At 43.2% G+C, this 16,757-nt stretch overlaps 1 long non-coding RNA gene across 1 annotated transcript in view; it reads right to left on the bottom strand.

The window, feature by feature from the left end:
- Window positions 1-616, bottom strand: part of LOC144333520 (uncharacterized) — a 174,915-nt gene extending 174,299 nt beyond the window's left edge. The window contains exon 1 of the long non-coding RNA XR_013402226.1: window positions 499-616. This is a non-coding gene — a long non-coding RNA (uncharacterized LOC144333520). The remainder of the gene's footprint in view (window positions 1-498) is intronic.
- Between the last annotated feature and the right edge of the window lie 16,141 nt (window positions 617-16,757).

Below are 16,757 nucleotides of genomic sequence, written 5' to 3'. Positions count from 1 at the left end.
CCCAATCCCTGCCCCCAACACCGTAGTTGACAATGAATGAAAGCATCTTGTTTCAGGAAAAGTAAACCACCTGGTGTTGCAGCTAGTGTAACTCTCCCTATGTGGTATATTTTCCTGATGCTGTGCAGTTAAAACTTTATTTTATGCCCTGAAGGGTCATTGGCCTCCTTAAGAATTCAAGTGAGAAATATGTGTAAATTTTGTTACGTGTTAAATGCAAAAAAAGCTTTCCTAGGCTGTTTGAAAATCTGTCACCATAAGGAAAATAGGTTTCAACTTGGTTGAGATACAAAAATATCACACTTTCAGATAACAGCATTGTCAACAGCTCCAGCAGCAAAAGAGAACAGTACATAGGATCAAGGAATGGGTGGAGAGCATATGTATAACATACATCCCAGAGTTCAGAACTTCCTGAGACAGACAGACCTGAGAATTATGGGTCATGCAGCTTTAGCTTCCCCACCCCCATTAGCATCTCTCATCCTTTAAGCCAACTTACGTTGCTCTCTTTGCTGTAGCTCAACACTGGGCATCATAATGAAGAATAGCAGAACAGCCAAGATTGCAACCAGAATCAGTATCCAGACAGAATCCCATGAAAATAGTTTATCTGAAATAGGGAGTCACAAATCTTACCACTTAGAAAACTTAAACCCACCAAACTAGAAATGATGATTCATCCAAAGCATGTTTCTATTTAATACCTATCACCTTTGAATATAAACCAAGTCCAATTTGGGAATTATAATTGAACACGTGAAAAATGGGATAGGATCTGGAGTAGGGCAGAGCTGAATGTGAGTTAGTTTGAAGATGGAGCAAAGGTGAGTGAAGGCTGCTGTTTCATGTTTTTTGTTTGTTTGTGACAGAATCTCACTATATCGCCAAAGCTGGATCGCAGTGTTGCAATCACTGCTCATTGCATCCTCAACTTCCCTGGCTCAAATGATCCTCTCACATCAGCCTCCTGAGTATCTGAGACTACAGGCACATGCCATCATGCCCAACTAATTTTTTACTTTTTAATTTCTCGTAGAGACAAAGTCTTGCTATGTTGCCTAGGCTGGTTTCAAACTCCTGAGCTCAAGGTATCCTACCTGCCAGACCTTTTGTCGGTTTCATTTTTAGGCCTAGTTAGAGACCCTAAGAAGATAGAAATTTTTTCCTCTCCCACATATGCATAGGTTTGAATAGAATCCTGCTCCTCAAGCTGGTGAAACACCAGCTCCTTTAGGGCTCTATGGGTGGATGTGTTCTTTATCATCCAATTATTAAGATTAAATTCTTGCAACTCAGATTGGGCTGGGCAGAACAAACATAGCTATTGGCAAAGCAGGCGGTTCCTAAGACAGCCTGGGAAAGTTTCTTTCTCCCCTAGTCTCACGCCCCAGAAACCTTCCCTACCTACTCATTGACCTTTGCCAACATCAAAGCCTTTCAAACCCATCAGGAAGTAAAGATGTCACCCCAACCCACCCAGAAGTTAAGGAAAGAGCAATGAAAAATGGATACTTTCTGTTAACCTAAAAGCAAAAAAAAAAAAAAAAAAAAAAAAAGACTGAGGAAAAATTAATAATATAAGTAGACAGTTTATTGGGGCCACATTTGAGGACTGAAACCCAGGACCATAGATTCAAGTTGCCCTGAATATATACTCTGACTGGTAGCAGTTACAAGTTGTTTTTTGTTTTGTTTTCTTTTATTTATTGAGATGGAGTCTCACTCTGTCACCCAGGCCAGAGTGCAGTGGTGCAATCTTGGCTCATTGCAACCTCCATCTCCCGGATTCAAGTAATTCTCCTGCCTCAGCCTCCCTAGTAGCTGGGTTTACAGGCACCCGCCACCTCTCCTGGCTAAATTTTGTAGTTTTTTTTTTTAGCAGAGATGGAGTTTCACCATGTTGGCCAGGCTGGTCTTGAACTCCTGACCTCAAGTGATCCACCCGCCCCAGCCTCCCAAAGTGCTGGGATTATAGGCATGAGCCACTGCACCCAGCCTCAAGTTGGTTTTCTGTTTTGTTTTGTTTTGTTTTTTGAGACAAGGTCTCACTCTGTCGCCCAGGCTGGAGTGCAGTGGTGCAATCATGGCTCACTGCATCCTCAACCTCGCAGGCGCAAGTGATCCTCCCAACTCAGCCTCCCAAGTAGCTGGGACAACAGGCAAGCAACACAACATCTGACTCATTTTTAAATTTTTGATAGAGACAGGGTCTCACCATGTTGCCCAGGTTGGTCTCAAACACCTGGGCTCAAGCAATCCACCTGCCTCAGCCTCCCAAATTACTGGGATTATAGGTGTGAGCCACTGTGCCTGGCCACAAATAGGGTTTTAAAAGAAAAAAGGAGGCAGTTTTTATATTGTTTATCATAAGCTATTGATTGACTATACATTGTTCTTTGTATCACAAATTCCAGAAACATGAAATAATGAGTGAGGCAACTAGTCAGGAACAAAATATCTTTAACAACTGCCCCCAGATATAGGTGCAGGGTGGAGGTGGGGATGACTGACATCCTAAACTCATGTTTCTCTGGGCCTGATGAGTCTTGTATCCCTCACATGACTCAGATTGCTCTGAGCTATTTTTTTTTCCTAAAAGCAAAATCTGATGGACAGCATGAAGGTCTTGCAATCTAGAAAGAAAATTCAGTCATTCTTTCAATAATTATGTAACCAACCAACAGATTCTCCTTACCTATTCCCCAGATACAGCCAGTTTATCAAGACAGGGGAATTCCAATACAGAAAGAGTTTAATTCATGCAGAGCCAACTGAACAGGAGACTGGAGTTTTATTACTCAAATTCATGGTCCCAAAAATTCAGAGGCTAGGGTTTTTCAAGACCAGGGGAGGCAGGGGAATAGGTGCTGCTGACTAGTGGAGGATGCAGTTGTTACGGGGGGTCCTTGCTCCCAGAGCTCCCAAGATGGTGGCGGGCCACTTTCAAAATGGCGTTGGGCCACTTCCAAGATGGTGGCAAGCCTCGTGTTTTCTGACCTGGGGCTCTTGGCCTCACGGATTCCAAGGAATGGAATCTTGGGCCATACGGTGAGTGTTATAGATCTATTAGAAGCCGTGGGTCACAGAAGAGAACCGTGGAACCCAGTGACTAGTGTTCAGCTCGGTTAGGACAAACCCAGGCACTTAGCTGTGCAGGAACAATGGCAAGCCTTTAGCCCGATTAGGAGTGGCAACGGGCGCCTCACCAGATCAGGAGCACAGTGGATCCGGAGGGATGGAAGTCAGCAGCGCTTCTGTGATGGCAGCAAACAGCAGTGGTGGATGGCAAGCAAAAGCTCAGCTCCAGTGGTAATAAACATGGACCGGAAGAGAGTGCAATTGCAAGATTTAAAAGAGTGAAAACAGAGCTCCCATACAAAGGGAGGGGACCCAAAGAGGGTAGCCTTTGCCGGCTCCAATGCCTGGGTTTATATCTGGATCATTGTCCCTCTCGCTGTGCTCTTGGGCAATAGATGATTGGCTATTTCTTTGCCTCCTGTTTTTGCCTAATTAGCATTTTAGTGAGCTCTCTTTACTCCCTGATTGGTAGGGCATGAGCTAAGTTGCAAGCCCCATGTTTAAAGGTGGACACAGTCACCTTCCCAGCTAGGCTTAGGGATTCTTGGTCAGCCTGGAAAATCTAGCTAGTCCTGTCTCTCACAAACACGGTCCTAGTGCACTGAGCCTGCTTCTGGGGGAGGGCCACAGGACCAGTTAAGTCCAGTGTCTCAGGTCCAGGTGGGGCCATCAAGTCATCATAAATGTAAAAGCTGGAAAAGACAACTCAAAAGGCCAATCTCAGGTTCCGCAACAGTGGTGTTATCTGCAGGAGTAATTGAGGAAGCTGATTTCCAGAATAATGACTAGTCATCATTTATATCTACCTCTCAGCAGAATTCAGTCTTCTCTCATCCTCCTAACCTGATGGTCTTAGTTTTACAAAGGTGGTTCAGTTTGGGGAAGGGCTATTACCATTTAAACTATATACTAAATTTCTCCCAAAGTTAGCTTGGCCCAAGCCCAGGAATGACCAAGGTTAAGGGTAAAATGGGGGTTGGTTAGATCAGATCTCTTTGTCTGTCATAATTTTCTCACTGTTACAGTTTTTGCAAAGGTGGTTTCAATTAGTATTTTCTATGTGACTGGCACTGTGCTGAGGATAATATAATGAGCAAACAAAAGCCAATCCGTGTTCTCTGGAGCTTGTGGGAAGAACATGGATCTTTGAGAGCTCAAAGTAAGGGGGTGGGCCCAGGAGAACTCACTGGCCAAAACAAGAGCACGTGCAGAGGTCCTGCAGTGGGAAGGAGTACAGGGCATTGCCGGGAAATCTAAGACCATAGCAGGTGAAACAGCAAAATAGACGGAGATTTGAGGCAAAATGAGGCCGCAACGCAGACTAGGCAGGGACTGGTAGACTATATTCATATTCAGTAATTTTAGCTTTATTCTGAGAATTCTGGAAAATCACTGAAAGGTTTTAAGCAGAGTGTAAGATTTGGGAAGGACATACACAAGAACTCATTTGAAAAGGTCTCTTTTGCTTGAGTGTGAGAAAAGATTGGAGAAGGGAGGAAAGGCCAGGTCAGTGACTCTGTCATCACCTAAGTCAGTTAACAAACGCTCCATCTAGCCTGCCCCACACGTGCCTGCAACAGGCAGAGCAAAGTAAGACAAACTCCATCCCACTCTCAAGCAGCTCAGTCTTTTCTTCTACCCACATTTGCCCCTGTCCAGTGCTACTTTAGAGACATTCCCTTCTCTCCTTTCTTCTTATTCCCTCAAGGCTTAAGCCTGATAAATAGACCCTGGCTTTCTGAGCAGAGATCTGCATTTAGAGAGAAGAAATAACACACAGTAACCCCACCCCTCAGTTTTAACTGTTTTAACTCAAAAAATTCTCTTTTTGCAGCAGAAAAGCCAGGATGTCACTGTTTATTCACAGCCAGGCCTCCACTCTCCACACTAAAAGTCACCGTAGCGTTTGCAGTCCTCATTCAAGTAGCAAGTGTAAAAGGAATTCTATCTGTCTCTAAAGATCTTTTGACAGGAATGAAAGACCTGTGAGGCAGTGATTTATTCACCACAGCATCTTGACAGCTCAAGCTAAAAAAAAAAAAAAAAAAAAAAGGCTAGCAGGCTGACATTACCAAATCAGACATTACTTCTATTTTAAAATTGGTTTTCCTGAGGCGAAATGCTAAACTTTATAGTTTTTGTAATTAAATATTATCTTGATAGAGTCAAATCAATTATAGCAGAAAATAACTGCTTTGCTTTTGATTCTCTGGATAATGAATTAGTTCTCCTTGCCAAATCTGATAGCCCTTTGGGCAAATTCTTTATTAGAATCACTCAATACATTTGTCAAGAAAGAACGTGGCCAAAAATAGAGCAAAGCGGTTAAGTCCCTGGAAGCCAGCCTCCAGATTGCCATGGTAGCATCAGCTACTGCAGAATCATCAAACATGCATTTCTCCATATTTCCCTCAAGAAATTTTTGGAAAATGTCTTTTTGAAACACCAACACGAAAAGCTTTGTCTGCTGGGCCCATCACATAATTGATGCCTAAGAACTACTTAATTGATTTTTTGGTCAATAAATTATCTTAGATCTGTTAATCAATTAATCTTAAAAATACAGGTAAAGCAGTAAGGCATGTCTCACATGACTTGGTCTCAGCGAGACCCAATGGCTTCCGTCACTCCCTATTTCTCCCTCCAAGCCGTCACAGTGGATCCTTTAATAACCTGTGAGTCTCCCTTGACATTCAAGCATACGTGGGTGTATGTTTGCACTTCATTTATTCACCCGTCTCAAAGGGAGCCCCATTCCCTTCTGCCCCTCCTGCCCCTCCTGCCCCTCCTTTCTTGGCTCTGCAGCCCTCCAGTTCCTATAGGGGCACCATAAACTTTTTTTTTTTTTTTTTTTTTTTGAGACGGAGTCTCGCTGTGTCTCCCAGGCTGGAGTGCAGTGGCGCGATCTCGGCTCACTGCAAGCTCCGCCTCCCGGGTTCACGCCATTCTCCCGCCTCAGCCTCCGAGTAGCTGGGACTACAGGCGCCCGCCACCACGCCCGGCTAATTTTTTGTATTTTTAGTAGAGACGGGGTTTCACCGTGTTAGCCAGGATGGTCTTGATCTCCTGACCTCGTGATCCGCCCGTCTCGGCCTCCCAAAGTGCTGGGATTACAGGCTTGAGCCACCGCGCCCGGCCCGGGGCACCATAATCTTTCTCCCAGACTAGCGGTTTCAGTGATACTCTTTTGCGGACCAGGCTCTTTCTATTTTCCTACAAATACAGATTCCCTCTAATCAGGCACCAATCGCCTCTTACTGGACCCAGCCCAGCCCGTTACAAAGGAGAGACATGTTCCTCCTCAAATGTTGGTTAAATACCATGACAATGTGTTGAACATGCTCCCAGCATTTCTTCCTCATTGACTGATACTCCCCCTCTGCTTGGACCCTATCTTCTCTTCTTTTTTAACAAAACCCCATTTATTCTTCCTGCCCAGCTCAAATCCAAACCTCTTTAGAAAGTCTTCAATAGTATTCCCACTAGACGTGATGTATTCTTCCTTAAAGCATCGCAGGAAGGTTTTAGAGTCCGAGGCTCACCTAGATTGGCATCTAAATTCTCTGCCACAAATAACAAACCATTTGACCACTCTGAGTCTTGGTTTCTTCAGCTGCAAAATCTCATAGGAATTCTTTGAGGATTAAATCACATTTTAAAGTGCTTTGCACCTGGTTAGCACTCAAAACTAAAAGCAACTATCAGTATTATTTATTTTGATCTCTTGCTATAACTAGGCTCACTTTTATTATAGCGTTTATAAATTCACTTTTGCTTCCTCCTGTACTTCCTCCCCTCCTCCACTGTGAGAAACTTGGGAGACAATCTAATCTTTAGATCCTTTGTAGGGACATAGATGCAGCTGGAAACCATCATTCTCAGCAAACTATCGCAAGAACAGAAAACCAAACACTGCATGTTCTCACTCATAGGTGGGAACTGAACAATGAGATCACTTGGACTCGGAAGGGGAATATCATACACCAGGGCCTATTATGGGGAGGGGGGAGGGGGAGGGATGGCATTGGGAGTTATACCTGATGTAAATGACGAGTTGATGGGTGCTGATGAGTTGATGGGTGCAGCACAGCAACATGGCACAAGTATACACATGTAACAAACCTGCACGTTGTGCACATGTACCCTAGAACTTAAAGTATAATAATAAAAAAATAATAAATTATGTTATTCACAAGAGCATCTTCAGTAAGACATAACTAACACTATGTTATCTTGGGCACAATAAATAAAGAGAATACATACTGTGATACCAAAAAGAAAATCTTTAGAAGCCCAATCTCAAAAAGGGGCTGGGACAGAGAGCATTTATTACTAGAAAAGCTGACGTTATCTAGAATTCTCTGTTGTACAATTCAGAAATCATGTGTGTGGTTACTTATATTTAAAATTAAAAATAAGTTAACTTTAAAATTGTGTTCTTTGGTCACACTGGCTACATTTCAAGTGCTCAGTAGCCACATGTGGTTAATTACTAAGATTTTAGACAGCACAGCTATAGAACATTTTCATCATATGTTCTATGATGGAAAATTCTATCATAGAATTTTGATAGAAATTCTATCAAATTTCTATTTGATAGAAATTTCGTGGAAAATTCTATTAAACCACACTGGTCTAAATTCTAAATGCAGTAACGTGCTGTTCAGCAACAGCTCAGACTTCCAGCTGCCCAGAAAATCCCCATCTGATGCTAACATTGCAGGCAGATGGGGGTCACACATAAAATACCATATGAAAATACCACTAATGCTTTACTACTCATCCCTGGGGGAACGCCCCTGAAAGATGCCGAAACCTGCCCCATTGCGCCACCTTGTGCCCAATCCTTGATATTGCACATTTAATATGCAAATAATTCTTACAGATCCACCATCCCAGAGCAACTTCCTAAGAGGGATGAGCTAGTGCGAGGGAAGGGAGTGTATGTCACAAAGAGCAGCTTCCTTTGCCCGACACCCATTTGCTGTATGATAGTGGGCTGCGATGGACAGATGGACCAAGAGTCTTGAGATTCAGAGAGAGTTTAAAGAGAAAGCCACAGCATTTCATCCAGTTTCATGATATTTCAGAGGTACTATCACAGTGTTCCAGAGAATGTTTACAAAAGTTTCAGAGATGTAGATACTTGCGGATTTTCAGAGAGAGAGAAAGATTGGGAGAGTTACACAGAGAACTTAAGAAAATTCAGAACAAGGTAGAGAATAAAGAAAAAGTCAGATAGGGTCAGAGATTTTTCTCATACATTGGCTCCTACTTGCCAGGAACGTCTTAGAGAATGTTCAACATCTTGCTGCAAAATGAAAAGCTCAGTGAATTCCTTGGCTATCTACAAATATTGTACATGGGAGTTAGCCTTACATGGAGAATGAGATGGGGTAGCAGGGAGTGGAGAAAGGACAGGTACCTAGTGGTCTACCTCATGGCCCAGAGGGCAGGTGGGATGGGAGACGTTAAAGTGTGCTCTTCTCCCCACTGTGGTTATCTTTTATACTGCGTATTCTGAAAAAGCCTTTTTTGTAGGCAAGATATTTATTGATAATAAAAAATGCATCATCAGAGAAGGCAATCTGGAAAAATACATAAAGGTGCAAAGAAGGAGTAATTCAAAATTACCTTCTTTGATATATTGAGAATAGCATTTTTTCTGCTAGTACATATGTATGAAGGTATACATGCATGTATATGAATGGTTTTGATTTTACAAATATATGGTATACACTCACATATTTACAAATGGAAATCATATTATCTGTAATTCACAAATTATCACACAAAATATAAACCATTTTTTCTCTTTTTATTTACTTAATATTATAAGAGCTTTTTCATGTTAAGTGTTCTTTGGAAACACTAACTGCCTATGTAATATCCCATTACATCAATGATTCTCAAACTCTAGAATGTATCAAAATTACCTTGAGGGCTCTAGGAATTCTGAGCCTGTCTTCCAGAGTTTCAGAATCATGAAGTATCAGGTAGGACAAGAATCTGCATTGCTAACAATTTGCCCAATAATGCTGGTCTTGCTGGTCTGGGAACTACAAAGTTGTTCACTACGTTATACAAAAATTCTCTTATAATTGGATATTTAAATTGTTTTTATTTTTAACATGAAGCCACCCCTAGCCCCATCTGGGGTCTCTCAGAGCTCTGGGATTTGTCAGGACCAAGTAGCTGGACCTGGTGTTAAACCTGAGTAAAATCTTCATACATGATAATTTTCATAGAATAAGTTTTTACCATGGAAATAACTAACTAAAAACTTATGAACATTTTGGAGACTTAATATGCATGTTCAAGCTGACCCAGATAACCGATACCAAAGTGTGTTAAAGGAAAAGACATGGGCCTGGAGGTCAGAGACCTGTGTTTAAATCTTGCCCTGCCACTTGCTTGCTGTGTGACCTTGGACAAGTGACTGGAACGCTCCAAGCCTCGGTGCTATAATCACCACAGCAAATATAAACAGGAACGGCCTTCTTTTAAGGTCTTGAACTCAGCCCACATTCTCCAGCCCCGTCTTCTGTCTCAGACAGAATACTGGAGTTGGAAGGAACCTGAGACTGTATCTTTTTTTATATATATATATACTCTAAGTTCTAGGGTACATGTGCACAACATGCAGGTTTGTTATATATGGATACATGTGCCAAGCTGGTGTGCTACACCCAGTATCTTGCACACCATGAAGGGTTAGTTTCCCATCCTCTGAGCCTAGGGAGCCACCTATACTTACAACATTCACATCATTTGTCACACTACATTATAAGCTGTTGTTTAAGGCTCAGCCACCTTCCAAGTCAGACCACGAAAGAGATTAGGCCTGGTTCCTTTCTGAGTCCTGAGTGGCTATTGCACACATGGCAGATAGTGGCCAAATGCTTGTTGATGGAATTATGAGGAAGGAGCTCAACCTCCACCATTCCCAAGAAGCCCTGGCATGAGATGATGAAGAGAAAAGAGGATAGCCCTGTAGCTGGGAGCCTTGGGAGTGCATCTCAGTGCTCCTATAAACTCACTGAGACACTGAGAAACTGCCTGACTCCCCCTTAGTTTCTAAGGAATCCCTTATCCCTAATTACTACACAGGGCTAGTAGGTGAAGATAAGAACGTGGTGTGTCGTTTAGACTATAAAGGGTGGTATGGCTGGGACTCCTAGGATCCTCCAGCACCATTATCTGTTCCTGATTTTTAAAATTTCAGATTCTTGACAGGGCACAAGGTCAGCCAAAATAATGACAGTGTTTCCCATCCTTCTTCACAGCTGGTTAAGACCACATGACTAAGTTCTGAGCAACAGAATAGCAGTGGAAAGGTTATGTGCAATTTCTAGGAAGTGTACTCTGGAATACTGAGGCAATGGCTGGAGTTTGAGCAGCCATGTTAACAATGAGCTGGAATATGGTAGAGAAGAAAGATAAAAAGGGCTGTGTACCGTTAGAAACTGTGACTTATCCTACCAGTCCTGTTCTATCTATATCCAGACTTACATGAAAAAAAAAATCTTTCCTGCTTAAGCCACTCTTAACTTGGGCATGTATTATAGCCAGATTAATCACAACTGACATATATGGTTCTGCTAATGACAATATTTACATTGAATTACAGCTTTATACTTTATAGATAGTTTTCAGGGGAAAGGAGGAAATTAATGTAATATTCATTAATTCATTTATGTGATGAAACAATGAGCATCACTGTGTGTCAGGCCCTGTACCACCTGCTAGGAACAGAAATGAATCTGTTAAAACCCCTGCCTCCCATGGGCCCACCACTAGCAAGGGAAACAGATGAGCAATCATGACATAATTGAGCGGTGTGGTAATGAGGGAAGCATGGGCAACTGTGCGGTGCCCTATAACCCAGGATCTGGGAAAAGGCATGATGTCCGGGATGGACGGGAATGGTGGCAGGAGCTGTGGCTCCAGATCCCAGGCTTTGCCTCCGATTGCTAATCCCAGGCTCCTCTGAATCTTCTTGGCTCAATTCCTATGGAGGCATTAGGGAGCCTGCGGCCTGTTTTTTTTTCCTCCCAGTGAGGACCAGTTGCTGGTTGAAGAGCTCCCCAGAGTCTTGTTGGGGTAACTGCAGTTTCTACTTTCTGTAGAGGATGTGACAAGGTGAGCTGCAGACTCAGGCAGAAACCACCCCCACTTGAGGCTTCTTGGGGCTCTGGGATATGTCAGCACCAAGTAGCTGACCTGGTGTTCCAGGGTGAACACCAGTGTGGAGCCAGGAGAAGCCATTCACCTGTGAATGATAACAAGGCCAGCACCACCTCCTATTGACTGAATATTTCTGTACCAGGCCAAGGGGTCTGTGCTTTACACACTCACTTCATACCTCAAGATGACTGTGTGAGGTAAGTCTTGCTGTCCCCATTTCACATACAGAAAAGCGGAGGCTGGGGAGGGAAAATGAGCCTCACATACCTGTGACTGCCCTGCCCGGGCCAGGCTCGATTCACACGCCTGACTTTTAAAGCCTGGGACTTGAGCCCTCATGGATAATTTAGTCTATCACACTTGAGAGTTCCAAGATAGTTAGACACTATTGCAGACGTCACTTCACAGATGAGGAAACAGGGACTCACAATGACATACCGTCTTATCTGGGGTCATCAATGTGTACTCATGACTACCCCATAGTGCTTTCCCAGACAACCTATCAATAGTGTGTGTGTGTATGAGGGTGGCGTGTGCATGTGCGGGTGTGCACCTACTGCACACACCCATGCATGAACTGTAACTCAACACCAAGACCTACTTTCTAAGGTCCAAACGATGGCCATGTCTCTAGGAGGAGTCACTCTTTCCTCTTGTCTTTGTGTGTAAATGCGTTGTTTTATTTTTATTTTTCAGCTTTATTGAGGCATAATGAACAAATAAAAAGTATATCTGTTTAAGATATATGGTGTGATGACTTGATACATGTATACATTGTGAGATGATGACCACAATCAAGTTAATGAATACATCTATCACTTCACATAGTTACCATTGTGTGTGTGTGGTGAGAACACTTATGATCCACTCTCTTAGCAATTTTTATATAAACAATACAGCATTATTAACCACAGTCACCATGCTGTACATTACAGCCGCAGGACTTACTCATCTTACAACTGCAAGTCTGTACTCTCCTCCTGCCTTGAGAAACCTGTTTGCCCAGGTACCTAGCAGCTAGGCTGCCAGCATCAACAACAGCTCCCAGCCCTGAGCTGGGGTCTTCCTTCCACATCTGACCCTGGGGGCCTGGAACACTCTGAGCCCAGAGCAAGTTCTCTCTGTTCCAGAACCAAATCTGGTAGCAAAGCCAGGTGCTGTCCCTCAGAGGCCTGGGCCCTGTAGACTGGAGTGAGACTTTTGGGCCTTTCCAACTGCCTCACCTGGGAGTGGAGCCAGGGCACATACATAACCATCACAGCCCTCCTGGCGCTGTCAGAGCAGGTGTCAGAGGCCAGCAGGAGCTGCTCCACGCCTGGGGACCTGCTGCCCAGGAGCCTGGGGCAGAGAGCTAGGGCCCCAGGAGATTTTATCCAGGCCAGGCTGCAGAGGGCTGCACAGGTAAGTGTTGGCTGGGGCTGGCAGGGATGAGGTTTCAGTGGCTAGAGTGTACCATTCTCTTTCATTTGCCTGCCTTTCTTTCCTCCACCCTTGTGTTCCTGTCACCATCCTCCTCAGACCTACTCACCTACATAACAATCCTTTCCTCTTGGAATTGAGCATTTAGCCTGTCCACATAGGGTCTCCTTCCACTCCCCACCAGCACTGCCATCTGACAGGGAAGCACCCCGAGACCTTGGCCCTGATGGTTGGTGGGGGTTACCGTGAGGATAGAGAGCACCTCTCCTGGTCTGCAAGGGCCCCGTGAGCTTCTTCCCCACCTGTACCCAGTGCAGAGAGCAAAGGCACTGCTTCCACAATGCCAGGGGCAACACTGGCACTGTATTCTTGGAGAATGGTGCTCCCTAGAGTTGTGCAGTGGGACAGCCTGATACAGAGCCTGGCACAGAATATGCTCAGTGAGTGACTGAAATTAATCAATGGAATTGCATTTGTATATGAACTGAGCTGAGCATGGGCATGTGGGGAAAAAAAATAGCATCACTAGGCCTTAGGAAACGAGGGCTACAGGGGAGCAGGAAAGGAGGGATGAGTGAGGACCAGCTGGCAGGGAAGGGGGTGGCACAGCCTCTGGAACTGAGGCCCAGACCCAGTGGGAATCCCTATCCCCAGTCCAGACATCTTTGTGCCCGCTCATGAAGCGGTGTTGTTGTCTGGGGTAAATACTCAAGATTCGTTGTCTCATGGCCATGGAAATCTAGGACACGGACCCACCAGAGTGAGGTCAAGTGGGAGTTAAATAGGCAAAAGAAAAAGAAAAGCCCTCTGTGAAGAGGGGTCATGGAGAAAATGGGTTGCCGCTTCCATGGTGAAATGCAGATTTTGTAGATGAGCTTGAGGAGACAGTGTCTGATTTACATAAGGCACAAAAGATTGGTCGATGAGGTGTGTCATTTGCATAGTGCAGAAGAAGCTGACGCCCCACCCTAATCTTTTCTTGTGCAGATGGGTTCTCTCCTTGGCCTTGCTGCCTGGTTCTTTAATGTACATGTGGTGACAAAGAAAAGGGAAGATGGAGCCTCCATGTTGGACATACCTGACTTCCTGGTAGCCCTTTTCAGTTGGCACAGCTGCCAGCATCCACCTGTACAAGTTTCCAGCTTGCTTATCTATGTCTGCAGTTCAATTTTTCAGACTGCTCTTTGTTAGAAAAGAGATGATTTTTGTTAAAAAAAAAAAAAAAAAAAAAAAAAAAGGGACTGCTTTTTGTTAAAAGGGAAATTCCGTGAGGATTCTGGTGCCCTTTCAATCTACCTAAATAATTTCTTTCTGTCAGGCCTCTGAGCCCAAGCTAAGTCATCATATCCCCAGTGACCTGCACATATACATCCAGATGGCCTGAAGCAACTGAAGATCCATAGAAGGGAAAATAGTTTAACTGATGACATTCCACCATTGCGATTTGTTTCTGCCCCACCCTAACTGATCAATGTACTTTGTAATCTATCCCACCCTTAAGAAGGTTCTTTATCATCTCTCTCTAATCCGTGGGCCACTTCAGTTCTTCCACAGCCTCCACACTTCCAGTGGTTCACTTCCAGATTCTGCCAGCTGAGGACCCAATCCCCCTAGGGAGCATATGGAACAGGATGGAAGATTTCAACACTGTCTTTTTCATGTATGTGGCCCACATCTAGTTCACATAAACATATGCCAAAGAAACACTCCCACAATCTTTGCCCAACTGCTAGCGGGGCAGGCCAATCCCAAACCAACGAATCCCAAGTACCCCCACCTGCACACTCCACCAAGACATCCACGGAGAAGAATCAGCCTTATGCTGTCCAGGCTCAAGAGCCAGAGCCTTCTTAAGAGCGTCCTACTCAAGTCAGAACATTCCTGCTCCCTACAACTCCTCCTCCCTCCTTGAACTGCAGCTCGTTGATGCCAGAGTTAACAGTTCTCAAGTGGGAGGGAAGTGAGTGAGAAGCAGAGAGGAGGCCAGAAGCTCTCGCCCTTTATGTATTTTTGGCTTGAGTCTGACCTTGGCCCAAGGTGCCCCAACTGAGGGGCACCCCTCCCAGCTCTCCACATTTCCCTGCCAATGCTCCTGGACCCGAAACTACACTTGGAGCAAGGGGCAAGCAGCCCCACACCCCTTCCCCGATCATTAGGAAAATGCAACAAAGACTTGTCTAAATAAATATTTACAAAATCCTTTTGTATCCCCCCTACATAGTCTTTGGAATTGCAAATTCAGTTCTCAGTATTTCTTTTACAAATCTGTTCTTTATTTTGTAATTTGTATGTATATTATGTCTTTTTTTCTATACGTTTTATTGTGGTTAAATATACATAATGTATAACTTACCATTTTTCAGTATAAAGTTCAGTAATATTAAGGACACTCATTGTGTTAAGCAATCATAACCACCATCTATCTCCATAACTCTTTTCATCTTCTCAGATTGAAACTTTGTACCCATTAAACAGTAACTCCTAAGCCCTCCTCTTCCAATCCCTGGCAGCCACTATTCTACCTTCTGTGTCTATGATTTTTGATGACTCTAGGCACCCTATATGAATGGAACCACACAGCATTTGGGACAAGGATGAAAGCTGTATGGTTCCATTCACATAGGGTAGATCAGCTCTCAACAAAGGGCATCCGTGAATGGCAGCCAAGAATGTTGTTTCTGGTGCTTAAGTCACCCAGTTTGTGGTCCTTATTATGACAGCCCTAGCTATAGGCTCTAAAGAAAAAAGGCAGTGAGACTGGGCATCAATGATCAAGGACTATTGCTTATGAGAGGTGAGGATTTCAATGTGAGCTTTTAATCTAGTAAACTCTCTATTTCTTTTCTTATGTATTTGTTTCTTGGCCATTCAAAAATTATCCTTCATTCAGCATAATGTCAAGGTTCATCTCTGTAGTAGTATGTGTCAGCACTGAATTCCTTATTGAGGCTGAATGATGTTCCATTAAATGTATTGACTACATTTTGTTTATCCCTTCATTTGTTGATGAACATTTGGGTTGTTTGCATCTTTTGGCCCTTAAGAATAATGCTGCTATGAACATGGGTGTACAAATATTTCTTTGAGCCTCTGTTTTCAATTCTTTTGGATATATGCCCAAAAGAGAAATTGCAAGGTCATAGTAACTCTATTTTTAACGTTTTGAGGAACTACCATACTGTTTTCCATGTAGGCTGCACCATCCTATATTTCTACCAGTGATGCTCAAGGTTTCCACTGTCCTGTCTCCATCCTTGCCAACACTTGTTATTTTCTGTTTTATTGATAAGAGTCATCCAAATGGGTACAAAGTGATATTGTATCACAGTGATACAATGATTAGTGATGTTGAACATCTTTTCATATGCATTTTGGTCACCTGTATAACTTCTTTGAAGAATTGTCTATTCAACTCTTTTGCTTATTTTTGAATACTATTGTTTGTTTCATTTGTGTTGATTTATTGGAATTGTTCATATATTATAGGTATTAAGCCCTATCAGATGTATGATTTGCAAATATTTTCTCTCATTCCATCGGTTGCCTTTTCACTCTGTTGATAGTGTCCTTTGATGATCTAATTTTGATGAAGTTCAGTTTATTTATTTTTTCCTTTATTGCCTATGATTTTTGCATTGTCACTAAGAAATTATTGCGAAGCCCAATGGCATGAAGATTTTACCCTATGTTTTCTTCTAAGAGCTTTATTTTCTTAGCTCTTGCATTTAAGTCTTCAATCTATCTTGAGTTAATTTTCATATATGGTACAGTGTAAGGGTCCAACTTCTTTCTTTTGCATAGGGATATTCCATTTTCTCAACATCATGTGTTGAAAATGCTGTCATTTTCCCACTGAGTGGTTTTCGTACTCTTGTCAAGAGTCATTTGACTGTATCTGTGAGACTTTATTTCTGGGTTCTCTATTCTATTCCATTGGTTTATATGGCTGTCTTTATGCCAGTACCATACTGCTTTCTTTACTGTAGCTTTGTAGTGAGTTTTGAAATCAGGATGCAGGAAACCTCCAACTTCATTCTTCTTATGTATATTATGACTTGGTGCCTCAGTGG

Source organism: Macaca mulatta, chromosome 1 (assembly GCF_049350105.2).
Source record: "Macaca mulatta isolate MMU2019108-1 chromosome 1, T2T-MMU8v2.0, whole genome shotgun sequence".
NCBI classification, from domain to species: Eukaryota; Metazoa; Chordata; class Mammalia; order Primates; family Cercopithecidae; genus Macaca; species Macaca mulatta.
This window is presented reverse-complemented; position numbering and strand designations above follow the sequence as displayed.